The sequence below is a fragment of the Canis aureus genome, chromosome 7, assembly GCF_053574225.1.
Source record: "Canis aureus isolate CA01 chromosome 7, VMU_Caureus_v.1.0, whole genome shotgun sequence".
Taxonomy (NCBI): Eukaryota; Metazoa; Chordata; class Mammalia; order Carnivora; family Canidae; genus Canis; species Canis aureus.
In genome coordinates this window covers 54146245-54159339 of record NC_135617.1, presented here as the reverse complement: position 1 = coordinate 54159339, position 13095 = coordinate 54146245, and the positions used below count along the sequence as shown (strand labels likewise).

At 43.8% G+C, this 13095-nt stretch overlaps 1 long non-coding RNA gene across 1 annotated transcript; it reads right to left on the bottom strand.

The window, feature by feature from the left end:
- Window positions 1–1274: 1274 nt before the first annotated feature.
- LOC144316862 (uncharacterized) lies at window positions 1275–6384 on the bottom strand. The gene is made up of 3 exons (XR_013382700.1): window positions 5239–6384; window positions 3640–3788; window positions 1275–1498 (listed from the first exon to the last, which is right to left on the bottom strand). It is a non-coding gene; the product is annotated as an uncharacterized LOC144316862 (long non-coding RNA).
- Window positions 6385–13095: the final 6711 nt, after the last annotated feature.

Below are 13095 nucleotides of genomic sequence, written 5' to 3'. Positions count from 1 at the left end.
CATGTATAACAATGCACACTGGCCCAATTATAAATGCTATTATTTTGAACATCCCTAAAAACCTTCTATTCCAAGGAATGCCTCAAATTGACCATTTATCTTCTTTTCTCACCACCTGCACAATGTATCAGTAGAGTCTTTACTGCTAACCAATTGTCTGTGTCATATAGTATGTCACAGACAGAGGAAAACCCCAATTGAAGTGGACTCTTCCAATCTGAGGCTATCTTTCATCAGTAGATAAAATTTGCACAATCAAATGTTGATTTCATAGTCAAATATCTTGTTGTATTCTTAAAAATGAATTCTACTAATTTTTAAATGCATTTAAACACAATAGTTTGTATTCCATGAGCATTCTGGCAAAAGAAAGCAAGAATTAACCCAAATTAAGGGCTTCTTTCATTAATTTGGGATGTGTCCCAAATATGTAATCAGAAAATAATTTCAGAAAATATAATATGAGTAAAAACCAGCAGAGTGCTCACACAGAGTAGTTAATCAATGAACATGTATTTAATGAATAAAATTATTTTTCTAGATGCTATTAGAGTTTTGATCCCTTTTGCCTGGGGACTTACTGTCCAGTAAAATTAGAAGAACCATGTAACAAAAATAAGTAGGAGCACCAAAAGGTAAATTATCAGGGCCAGATGTAGATGCATAATACAGACAACAATGCATGCTCCAGTAGTTCAGTGAAAGAAGAAATGTTTGGCAGGGGGTGGGGACAAGGATGGCTCATATAACTGGACTGGATGTTGTTGCTACAACAGAAATGTCTCAGAAGAAAATAAGAATGATTCTGCAATTAAATCCTTTGAAAGTTGTTTCGCTGTTTCCATATAGACAGCTTTTGAATGCAATATGTAGGACAGCTTACCCAACTGAAGTGCAAAAATCCTTTTCAAAAAACGCATTTTCCTTATTACCTGAGGATCAAATAATAAATAATAATAATAAATGCAGCTTGAGGAGGAAAAGCCACACTCCCATTTATTCTTTTTGGTGTTTTACCTTAAAAGAAGCTTTGATATTTTTATACATCAGTCAGCATCCAGCTCATTTCCGTGCTGGTGTGTTAACCTTCTCCCTCTGGACACTTGGGATATTAATATTATCCTCTGTAACAATCAGCAGAAGAAATAAAGCATTTACACAAATACTGCAAATTAGATTAAACTGCAGTTCTGATGTAACCCTGTGACATACAGTTTCTTGCGAATTAAGCCAAATGTACAAGCATTTAATGACTAATCCTTTTAGGTATTTTAATGCCCACATGAAGATTTATTGAGGAGAAAGGGAAAGCATATGCGGTTTTCCGTTAGAGCCTGCCTGCGGGCGGAGGATTGAGCAGATTGGCTTTTTTTAATTAATATTTCAGTTCTTTGTGTTTTGGCGGGCAGGTTGCACGTGGTCCTGGTACTGAACGGACAGCTCCTTTCTCTTAGGCTGTGCGCTGGGGGCTAGCAGTCTATGTGGGCAGTGGCAGACCCTGGAGAGAGAGGAGAGAAAAAGAGGGCTAGAGATGAAATCAAGTGCTGACTCCCCCCTCTTCCTTATACCCCACACAGCCATAGGCTGGCCTCCTCCAGAAATTAACCTACTGATCTATATTGGTAAAATTAGTTATACTAGAAGGCTTCTCCGTTCAGCCACAAAAGAGGAGGAGAAAGCTTGTCAGACCCTCCTCCCTCCCCTGGGCTTACTACAAACAACTTTTCTGATGCTAGGAGGAAACCTTTGAAGATAAAGGCAAGTTCGCCTACACTTTAGGAATCCCTCCTGCAGATGGGAGGATTCTAACTAATGAAATCTCCAGGATCACATTTGTTTTTAATGTTATAAAACCTTGTTAAATAAAGTAATACATGCCTGTGTGTATGTATGCATATGTACGTATATGAGTAGATACATATGAGTGTGCATGTATATACGAGTATGTACATGTGTGTATATAGGAAAGATGGAAATAGATGCATAGATATAGATGGACATAGAGCCTGATCAACCAAATTAAAAATATCAATGATCTTGAAAAGTTTCTTTTATTTATGCCAATTGCATATTACTTTCAAACAGAATCTGAACTTTGTTTTAAAGTTCATCGGGGTATAAGAAAAAGATGTAAACAATTGTGAGCTATTGGTAACCACACATCACATTCATTTAAGTACCTTGTAACATTAAAATGTTTTCACAGAAATATGAGCTGGAGAATTTAAGGATCTTTTTGATGCTATGTTCAACATCAGTGCTTATATCCTCCAAAATAAGTCTCCAAAATAAAATACGTTAGGTGTATATCAAATGTATCACACATTTTTGTTAAGCTAAGACCTAAAACATGCATTTCTACTTACATTTCTTCCCATATGGGAGATGTAACTATTGCTGCTCATTTGTAGTTCTCCCCTTCTTCTGAGAATATGGGAAGATGATATTCTCTCCTTGCCCTGTAGTTTACCACAGCCACGTGACTATATCTGGTCAGTGTGTTTCTGAGACAAAAACTGTATTTACTTGTGCCAGAACCCCCAGACTCCTTCCCAACATAATCTTATGGTAATGCAGAGATAGAGATCTCACTAGATCCCTGAGCCTCCCTATGGAGAATAGCTGCCCTGGTGAGGTGTCCAAATCCCCAGTGAATTGTATGTATGTTTGAGGGAAATAAACTTTTGCTATGTTAAGCCACAGATATTTGGAAACTATTCGTTATCACAGTGCAGCATGTCCTAAGCTGACTAATAAGCTCCTTTAAAGAAAAAAAAAATAGTAAGTTTCCCTAGGTCAGAATTGTCAATGATTGACCTTTCTTGGGACATTATAAACCAGTGCTGTTCAACATAAACAAAATGCAGGTTACATAAGTCATTTTAAATATTCTAGTAGCTATATTTCATAAATATATGAAAGTAAGGTGTGTATTTTATACTTACAGCACATCTCAATTTGGACTAACTTTGTTCCAAATTGCCAATGCCCTCTAGCAAAAATGACCAAACACACACTTGTAGTTGAAGAAACTATAGGGAGTCGTGGAACATCTTGATAAAGAGAGTTAAATATAACAATCTATCACAGGATTTGAACTTAGGCTGGGTGATTTTAGGAATGGCCCAAGGAAGTAGAGGTTCACACTGGACTGAGTATTCTTAGGAAAAGGGAAATTTTTTTTTTTGTTTTTTGTTTTACACTGAGGGAAGACTAAAGCAAAAGCTCTAATTAGTAAAGAAGCAGCAGTCACTCACATCAGCCAGGAAAGGAGGATATTGGGTATTTTCATGTGTGAACAACATTCATGTCTGTGTTGATTACAGAGTAGTCTTATTTTCATGTAAATCTGTCATGGTCACAGAGTGGCCCTGTGTGATGTTGATGTTCTGTGAGATGGTTTGTATTTAACAGAACACCAAGACCTCACTGGGAGTGAGGCCAGTCTGTAGCAACACCATGGCCTAACTGATAACGCTAGTTCAACTCCTGGATGTCAGAGCCATTTGAGGGGTATGGGATTGGGAGGAGGTAGTTTAGTTTAGTTTTTTCTCAAGGTGCTTGTATTAGTCTGCTAGGGCTGCCATAACAAAATATCACAGACTGGGAGGCTTAAACAACAGAAATTTATTCTCTTACAGTTCTGGAGGCTGGAGTCCAAGATCCAGGGGTCAGCATGTTTGGTTTCTTCAAAGCCTTTCTCCTTGTCTTGCAGATGGCCACCTTCTTGCTGTGTCCTTACATGGTCTTTCCTCTATGGGTACATATTTCTGGTTCCTGCTCCTCTTCTTAGAAGGACATGAGTCATATTAGATTAGGGCCTTGCTCTTATGACCTCACGCAACCTTAATTACCTCCTTAAAGGCCCCCATCTCCAAATATATAGTCACATTTGGGGTTAGGGCTTCAATATATGACTTTTGGAGGGAACAATTCCATCTATAATGGTACTCCGTAGCCACATGTAGCTAAGCATAAGACAGTACAATTATAGACAACTTGAAATTGATTGTGTCTATTTACTAGAGACTCACATTGGCTGGGGACATTTCTCAGTAGAATAAAAAAAATTTTTCAAGTTTCATCATTAAAAGGAACTCTGGATTTTTTTGGGTCCCTCTTTTCATTATGTCCTTTCCTTATTATGTAATGAACTGACTTCATGGTAAAGAGGTCTGTAATTAGGTTTAAAGATGACCCAACTTTTCACATTAGGGTGAGGTTCCATAAGCAGTTAAATAAAGTGTGTGAAACATCTCCCTATCCTTTAACATTTCCTAATTTCCAGTCAATGAATCACTTCTTGAGAATAGATTTTATAGTGTCATAAGAACCCTAATTCTGTCATTCCAAGCCAGTGAAGCAGCATTCTTCCAATCTAGCAAGAGTTACAAAAGAGCCTATGTTTCATGCTAGATATACCATCTTGGGAAGGGACAGGATGAACTTCCTATACTTATTTCGCAAGAGGCCAATAGTCTTATTTTTCTGTGGAAATATGAGTAGGTTCCTTGTTCTATGGAAAATCACAAATTTTGAAGCGATCTTCGGTTTGTTGATTTTGAAAAGGGAAAAAAATATGTTAGCATGAACAATTTGAAATCCCAGACCTTTTATAATAATCCTTTTGAATTACTTTGGCCACCATGATCTACATAATGATGGTAAATAAGTACATTATCAAGGTATACAATTTTTACATCTTGAGAATTTTGAATTTTGCTGTCAACTGTGCCTGAGACACACTTGACCTTGTAAACGAAAAGTACATTAAAATGATGTCTCTCTAACATTCTGCATTACTACTACTACTCTATTGCTAGAGTCCAGATAATTAATGCAAGAGCTTCCTCCTCTAACTCAAAACTGGATGTGCCAGTGCAGAGCATCTGCATGTACTTAGTTTTGTCACCATCTAAATCTTAGCATTCAGATTGGAACACACTCCTAAAAGACTAATGCTGTTTCAACGTATTTAACTAGGGAAAGAAACCTGTTCTCTTTAACTGCTGGCACATAAATATATAAGAAGTAGATAGTGTTCAATCATACAAAGAGCCTTACACTGTATTATTTATCAGAATGTCTACATTCATTACAGATATTTCTAATATGTGGTGCATATTTAATACATCACAGTCTATACCTGTTTCCAGTGTCTTATACTAGAGAGAAGTCTCAATGCTAGATTTAGTCTCTAATTTTCCAAAAGCAGGGCTTGAGCAGTGTTATTCTTACATCTGAAGATTTTCATTAACCCACGCCATCCCCACTTCACTGAACTTAAAATGGACATTCTATGACATATTCTGTTCTCAGACAGATTGAGAGGATACTCCCAAGGGGATGAGACTCCAAGAATCATTAGATGAGTTGTCTTCTTTTCTGCAGTAACTTCTTCAGTAAAGATATTTTATCTAAGGACAGAGAGAAAGAAAGGAAGTGAGTGATTGAGAGCAGGAAAAAAAAAGTTAATAGTAAGAGGATAACCAAAGGGCAGCCGTGGTGATCGGGTATTTCTGGAATGGCTACTTCCATCCTTTGCAGAGAACACTGAGAGACAGAGGGGATTCAGGAGGATGCCTATAACTTTTCATAACACCAGAATGGAGAAGAGGCCTGAGCAAAGTTGTCCCTTCTGAATCTAGACTTCAAAAAGATAGTACTCTGACATGAAAACCAGTAGAAATGTTTACAATGAAGACAGACAAGCTAGAATGGAGTGTTGGAAAGGATGGGCCATGGAAGAGAAGCAATCCTGTTCATCACTAGTAGGATTGATACAAACCCATGGAAGGATTGGCCAAACCAATCATTTTAAAGTGCATTATCAATTACAAAGTTGATTCATTTATATTCACCTCCACTTATTATAAACTGACCATGAAAGAGGGCAGAGTAGTTAAGTGACTTGCCTGATGTCACAGAGCCAATCAGCAGCAGAATCTATGCATCCTTTGCCTTCCTCTACTTGCTCAAAGGGAAATCAAAAGAGATAAATTTATCCTGGCAATTGTCTTTTGTCCATATGATGCCCATAACCAGAAGTGACTTGGGGAGAAGGGGCATTACCTCATGCAACCAAAAATGGCAGGGCCAAAGTAGGAAAAAAAATTCTAATGGAATGTCCTGTTAGGTAAGATATGTAATAAAGCAGACTGGTACACATTTCTGGACAATGTCCCTGAACATTCCAGGCAGCAGACAGATAGTAGGAAACAAAGGAATGAGGTAAATATGGATGGACCAGGAGTTTCAAAACAAAACTATTCAAGGGTAAGTAAAAGACAGACGTGAGGTCTAAACAGCATGCACAGAGCGTGGAGATTCGGCAAGATTACATAATGAAGTCAAGAAAGTGTAAAGGCAAACAGTAGCACAGCCAAGTTGAAGAATAAAGGGCGATTGCACCAGAGATTAAGATAAATAAAATAATAAGGCATTGTTCCAGTACATAAGGAAGAAAAGGTCAATGGAAAAATAAAGGGGACCTCTGAGAGGCTTGCTGGGGTAATTGACAGAAGAGGAAGACAAAGCTCTTTCAGTTAAAAAAAAAAAAAAAAGTAACTGGAGGCCTTGATTGCCTCAAAGCTCCTCAAGGCTGCTAGCAGGGAGAAGAGGCAGGGGCTTAGGGTCAGCAACCAGACACATCAACACAGGTCAGTTAGAAGGTAGGCAGTAAGATATGTACTAGGGTGACCAGAACTTGAAGTATTACAAGTGAAGAAGCACACACACTGTCTCAGGCCCCATGTCACTGAGAAGATGCCCAAAACATGGAAGTAAAAGAAAGATAGAAGCCTGTGGACATTGGAAGGGAGGATTCCTAAACCAGGACAGAATTCCAGCAGGGCATAAGGGGCCCTGGGACAAAAATGGGGGTAGGAAAGGAGGAAGAGATGAAGAAGAGTGGAAGGGAAGGAGAAAGGGAGGGAGAGGGAGAGAAGGAAGGGAAGAAAGAGAGAAGAGAGGAAGAAATGAAACTCAAAATTTTAAAAGACCAGAAAGTTAGTTAATCCTGGAGCAAAAACTCAAAATATTTAGCCATAAAGGAAAAGGAATTGGGGTGTGAGGAAGAAGGACTGAGCTATCCATTTTCTGGATCCTGGGTGAGAGATTTTGGATGGAGTGGATGAAAGCCTCTGAGTCCTACCTCCAGCCCTGGCCTTGTCACATGCTTAGCTGTGTGACTTCAGCAAAGGGTAGGACCGGATGACCTCCTACGTCTCCCCCAGCTGGATTTTCTTTGGTGCCATCTGTCCAAGGGCTGCAAAAACCAACTCTAGGGAAGCAAGTGTGCCCTGCTAATAATGTCTTTCTTCAGTTACCTCCGTAGGAACCCCTCTCCTTCCAAACAATAATACCCAACATTTCTTAAGAGCTTCCCTCGTTCCAGGTTGATAATAATAATAATTATTATTATTATCTATTCCTTAGCTTATCAGGACACTGAGGTTCAATTGAATATATACATCGTGAGGCTCAAATGAATATATATACATTCATATATATTTACTATATATATTCATATATATATATATATATATTTATATATATTCATTTGAGCCTCACAGTGTCCTGATAAGCTAAGTGTTCACAGTCTTTCCCATTTCACAGGGGAGAAAATTAAGTCACTGGCTGAGGTAGGATCGGGATTGAAGCCCCAGGCCCTGTGGTTACAGGGGTTGCAAGTGGGTCCTGGAATCTAGTGCTGGATCCAGAGAGGCAGTCACCACCCTTCTGGGGGAGCAGGTGCTGAAGAACTGGCGGGATCCTCAGGCCGCCCTCGTGGCCTGGCTCCTGGCTCCAGGTGCGTTGGGCACCCTGCAGGCCGGGGCCACTGACCCCCAGGGACCGTGACCGAGGGGTCAGGGCAGGGGTCAGGCTCTGGAAGCCTGGCACACAGTCACCACCAGAGAAGAGAGGGGTGAGATCAAAGAGGCTGGATTTGGGGCCTCGGGAGTCCGGAAGGCATCAAGTTGGCACATCTCCTGCTGCAAAAGAAACCTGGCCCCGGCCTCCAGGTGGATGGTTTCTGTCAGGCGTCTAGAATGGAATGGAGAAGAGGGAATGAATACAAAGGAAGCAATTAAAACTCTGGGAAAGTTTCGATGCAACAGCGCGAGCCAGATGTAACAGTAGGACACCTTGGCGATCACTCCTACCGTTTTAAGCCTCACTTTCTCGAGGCTTGCCTACCTGCTGGGGGGCGGGAGAGTCTGCAGCAACCGCCAAGGGCTTCTGTCTCCCCCACCCCGGGGAGGGGCACTTACACCTCGTTACCTCCACCTAATATTAGTACGCAGAGACCTACCTCAGAGGGTTGTTGTCAGGATAAAACGACACGATGCTTGCTTGTAAGGAGCCTGACGATAGGGGATCCCTGGGTGGCTCAGCGGTTTAGCGCCTGCCTTTGGCCCGGGGCGTCATCCTGGAGTCCCACATCGGGCTCCCTGCATGGAGCCTGCTTCTTCCTCTGCCTGTGTCTCTGCCTGTGTGTGTGTGTGTGTGTGTGTGTGTATGTGTGTGTCTCATGAATAAATAAAATCTTAAAAAAAAAAAGGAGCCATAGTAAGTGCTCACTAAATGCTAGCTCTTGCTGTTAATTCGTTGTTATTCTTCGCTCTATAAAAAACAAAGTCATGACTACGCAGGTCCTCCCTCCTGGAGTTGTAGGGAGGGGAGCGTTCTGGGGGCCAGATGAGTCAATACTTGTACAGGTGCTCAGCCAAGGAAGGCTCTCTTCTGCGACCCCAGTGCCTCAAACACCCCTTGCGCCCCACAAGGTGAAACACTGATGAGGGGAGGGGGTTGCGGACGCGGGAGGACGGAGCGCGGCCCTTCCCGAACTCACGCATTTCTCTGCGGAAAGGAAGGAGCGAGTTGCCCCGGGGGCGAGCCAGCGAGGCCTTTGGCTGGCGAGGCGGCCCCTGGCCTCCAGGAGCGCAGGCAGCGAGGAGGCCTCTCCCGGCTCGCGCGGCTGCGGGGGGTGAGCGCCCCGGGTCCCCTCGCGCCCGGCCGCGCCCGCCTGGGCCCCGCTGCGCAGCGGGGGCAGCAGCGGGGCGAGCTCTCTGCCCTCCCGCAGGACGGCCTCAGCTCCAAGTTCCGCTGTCACCCAAGAGAAGACTTCAGACGACAGTTCCTCTGTTGCATTGCGGCTGATACAGTCGCCAGGCTTTTTTAATTGCTCGCAAATGCGTCCGCTCTGAGCGGTTTACGGACCCGGTGTTGCCTGCAGGCTGCAGCGCTGAAGCGGAATACTGATCCGCGGGAGGCTTCGACCAGCAGAGCGGAGCGCGGGATGGGGTCGGGCGGGAGGAGGTTTAAAAAAAAAAAAAAAAAAAAGTATGTAAGTAAGAAAAAGGAATTTAGAAAAATCAGTGACAACCCTTAAACTGAAATGACTAGAGAGTCTGTTAAGAAATGTTCATCTCTCCTAAATATCCCAGAGCACTTTTTTTTTTTTTTTTAATGGTCCGCCTTTTCTCGTTTGGGATTAGGAAACATGTTGCGCAAAGTGGCCCTTCTGTTGTCGACATTGGGATCGGGGTCAGGGGAGAGAATAGCAAGAGAGAGTAGAAGAGTCAGCACAACCTGACTTGAAAAAAGGACGGGAGAAACCTTTCGGAAGACATCCAGCATCAGTATGAGCTCGGGCTAATAGAAGTAGGAAAGGCCAGCGATTTGTTCTTGGCTGGGATGGGGGTCTGACCTGGAGTGCCTAGGCATGAACGCCGAGCTGCCCACGGCTTTTCTCTTCAGATATCCTGGCACTTGTAACTGGGCCAAGTTTTAGCTTCTTGGCTCCTGACCAGAATTTTCCTGGTATTTGGAACACTCTTCTCTCTCCATCTTGCATTCATTATTAATGAGGAAAAATGAATGAACCAGGAATCGGAATACTGTGTGATGGACCCAATAGATTTGCCTTTCAATGACTTGCGGATTGTCCCCACCCCCCTCCCACCCACAGCATCAATGACTAGGAAAGGTTAGAGGAATCACACCAGAGAAGGTCTTTGGATAAGTCATTCCCATTGTCATTAGAATCCTGAGCGATTGGAAAACTTGGACCCCCTTCCCTAGAGGGCCCTGAGAGCTTCCTTCGTTGTTGGCTGCTGGAGATCCCAGGCTGAACTCAGAAGCTTATCCAGCCACAGTGGAGGCACTCAGAGGGATAGGGACTCAGGTATAGGTGGAAGGGTACCTGAGAGAGGATAGAACCAGATACCCCTAAGATGGGACAGAGCAGGGATGCCTGGCTGGCTCAGTTGGTAGAGCATACCACTCTTGGTTCTGAGTTCAAGCCCCATGTTGGGTGTAGAACTCACTTGAAAAGAAAATAAGAAAGGACACAGAAGTCATTGGCTTTCTTTGGGCTCTCTAGAGGCCCTTCTGCTCTTTATGTGCATCCAAAATAAAAAGTGGAAGGAAAGGATTGGAAGGGTTAGGAGGGGTACTGATACTCAGATTGACACCTCTTGTTTTGCTTTGTGGAAAGAATGTCTGCCTACTATATTGGATCTTCAGTGCTCCACTCTTTCCCCATACTAGTACCCTTCCAAAACTGGGTCTTTGTAATCATGAAAATTATCTCCTATTGTGCAAACTCATGTCTGGGTTATGGAACTGCATGCCCAACTGGAGCAGAACACATTAAATTTCACTATTAGATAATGTACACACATGCTCTGATAAGGCATAAGTTTAATGAATTCAATCTCATCTCTACCTTCTTCTAAGGAGGACGGAAGAAAGGAAAAGGAGATGGAAAGGAAGATACTCTGGTTGATTCATAGGTGTGAATATATCCAAGGAAATAATTTTGGTTAAAAATGTCCAAATAATTACAATCTTTACTCCATTTCACTTAGCATTATGCAGGCAGTTTTGTGGGGAAAATCTATTTAGGCAACAGGAAAACACACAAAATCTGTTTGGAGGAGCAAAGGAAATCCCAAGAAGGAAAAAGAAAGAAGAGTGGGAGGAGGAGGAGAAGGAAGAGGAGGAGGAAAAGGAGAAACACGTGTTTAATAAGGTTAGGGTAGGTACTTGTTTGCTGGTAATTGTCCACCAACTGCAAACACACAGTGGGTGGCAGATCCTTCCAGTAGAGTTGTTTCCGGTTGGATGAAAACTGAAGGGACCTGAGCTTCCCACACCAGCATCTGAACTGCAGGAAACAGTTCAGAAAGTCTCTTTTCTAGCTCTGGATCCTAACCAAAACAGTAATGATAGATAAAATGATTGCAGATTCCTAAAGCGACTGCAGTAGAACAATCCCTCCTGGAGTGCGAAGCATGGAATCAGAAGGAAGAACAGAAGCGCTGGGTGCTAAGGGAGACCCTTCTTCAGCTTCTAGGGTGCGAGGCTGGCGGGGGTTCTCCTGTGCTTTTTGAGCTATTTCGCGTGGGCGGGAGTCGGCCTGGCCTTGGGCTCAGGCTGGGATGCTCACTACCGGTTTCCCGAGGGAGGGAGCCCCAGGCGATTGTCACCGTGTCTCCAACTCGCCGTGGCCAGTTAATTCAATTACGCGCCCGCTGGAGAATGTGTGGCCAATCGGTCTCCCAGAAAGGGGCAAAGCAGAGAAAGAGGAATTAGCTTTGCTGAAAAGCCCAGCCTTTGGGTCAAGCAGGATGGCACTTATTAATTGCTCAAGACTATTAATTGGATGGGAAGGGGAGATGGTGGGGGGTAGGGGGGGACTGTCTGACAGAAACAAATCCCACGCGCGCACATCACACACACACACACACACACACAGACACCAAGCACAGCACACACCTGCCTCGATGAGTTTCTTTAGAAAAGGGGCGCGCCGTGCAACCCCAGAGCAGATGGAAGAGAGAGCTGACCAGTATGTGCATATGGCGCGGATGATTTCCCCAACTTTTCTTTCAGGGACAGACAGCTTTTTTTTTTTTTTTTTTTCTTTTTGTTGGGATGAGGCGAGAGGGAGCAGTTGGCCAAATGGAGTTTCCCTACAGTTCAGACGCTGGTGTGGGAAGCTGGGACACTGGAGTGGGAGGAGAGCTTTCCAAGGCAGATGTGGGCTCTGGCAAAGTAGAGACTCTTAAGCCAAGATACGCACTTTACCCTTTTGGCTTCGTTTCCTTTAAATACAAACACAAGTTTGTTTTTTCTCATTCTGCGAGATCTATAGTTTCCCCTAATTCCACCGGGTTCGAGACACAGTGAATGAACCCTGGACACCTTTTATCTTGGTATCTAGAAGTCACTTGGGAAAATGAAATGGGGATAGGGAGTGGAATGGAGAATTAAAAGACCGCCCCGTTCTTCTGTGGGGTCCAGAAGTATCCAGAGGGAGGAGACAACTAGAGGTCATTCTGTGGATGTACTCAGCTCCAGGCCAGAGCTCATTACCAGGAGTATCAGAAGTGTGGGGGCTGCGTGTGGATCTTCTTCCGGACGGGGACAAACCTAGGGACCAAGCCCACTGGCACAGCAGGCACAGCAGGCGGCCACCCCACCCTGAGCCTCCTGGCTGTTCCCAGGGGAGAGGGTTTTGCCTAAGCTGCCTGGACCTAAGGGGGTGGGGAGAGAGAAGGTCCCTTCGCCTTCAATGAAGACATATCTGACAGTAGAGGAGTTGGGGGAGGGGTTTGCAGCTTGTCTGAGAAGGGGGCTTCCTTTTCCATTTGAGCTTGGACAGGCAGGGAAACCAACATTATCCACCTGGAAAAGCGTGCACGGCAATTCCCAAGATAACCCGAGGGCTCTACGTGTTCCCAGGGTGGGGGTGGAAGGGTGAGAGGGGTGTTATACCTTCAGAGAGACAGGGGTTCCTGGGGTAAGGTCGTGGGGGCAGGCCTCAGCTCCCACAAATAGTTATTTATTTCCTCTGTGGATGGAATATAGAGGCCTCACTCAGTCCTGACAAACAAAAGATTCCTCTGCAAGCATTTTGGGATTCAGCCTCTTAGTGCCAAGGGTACTCATCTTACCCCCTCCTACTTAAGATCAAGTTGGGCATTCTTTCTTTTTATCTTCATTGGGCTCTCATCCTGACTTCATTAGACCAAAATACAGAATTTCAAGTGGGGAGGGGGGCACTTGCGCACCTTGAAAAAGGGA